Genomic DNA, 800 nt, shown 5'->3' with positions numbered 1-800 from the left:
GGGGGCAGGGGCAGGCACTACCCAGGCAGGGCAGGGAGGGGGGCCGGAGCTGTGACTCATGATGGGGGGAGGGGGTTCCACTGCTACTTGCACCCCAGGAGGACATGGAGGTGGGGGGGGGGGGTCTGTGTCACCCCAGATCTGCGCAGGGCGGGCTGCATCCAGAACTGTGTGGGGCTCTTCTCAGCGATGACTGAGCTCAGAGCAGGTGCGAGTGGTGCCAGGAGGATGCTGCATCCACCCCAGATTTCACCGCCACTCCACTCCCAGTGCCGCCACTGCCAGCCACCCAGCACAGTCCCAGCTCTTCCCGGCACATGGGTGGAAGCAGGGTGTTGAACCGAGGCTGGAGCTGGTGGAGGTGGCACTGGGAGCAGAGCAGTGGCAGAATCTGGGGTGGATGCAGCATCCTCACAGTTCCGCTGGTATCCGCTCTAAGCTCAACCCCTGCTGAGAAGAGCACCGCACTGCCCCGGCTGTGGCCTGCACCGCCCCGTGCAGATCCAAGGGGCACATACCCCACCCATACCCTCCCAGGCTACAAGAAGCGGGAGCCACCTCCCCTATCATGATCCCTGTTTCTGCCCCCCACCCCCAGGCAGCATCTGTCCCTGCCCCCTCCCTCACTGCAGGGGCATTGATCTGCTCCCCCCATACACACACCCCTTCCCCTTCACGACACCGGACTTGCCAGCTGGAGGCAGCTGTATCGGAAATTGGATCGGTATCAGCCGATACAACTCCTTAAATATTGGCTAAAACTTGCCATAAATTGCTTATGACAATGAAATTAAAATACT

The sequence above is a fragment of the Gavialis gangeticus genome, unplaced genomic scaffold, assembly GCF_001723915.1.
Source record: "Gavialis gangeticus isolate Ggan-Ray unplaced genomic scaffold, GavGan_comp1, whole genome shotgun sequence".
In the NCBI taxonomy this organism is placed as follows: domain Eukaryota; kingdom Metazoa; phylum Chordata; order Crocodylia; family Gavialidae; genus Gavialis; species Gavialis gangeticus.
Note: the sequence above shows the minus strand (reverse complement) of the source record.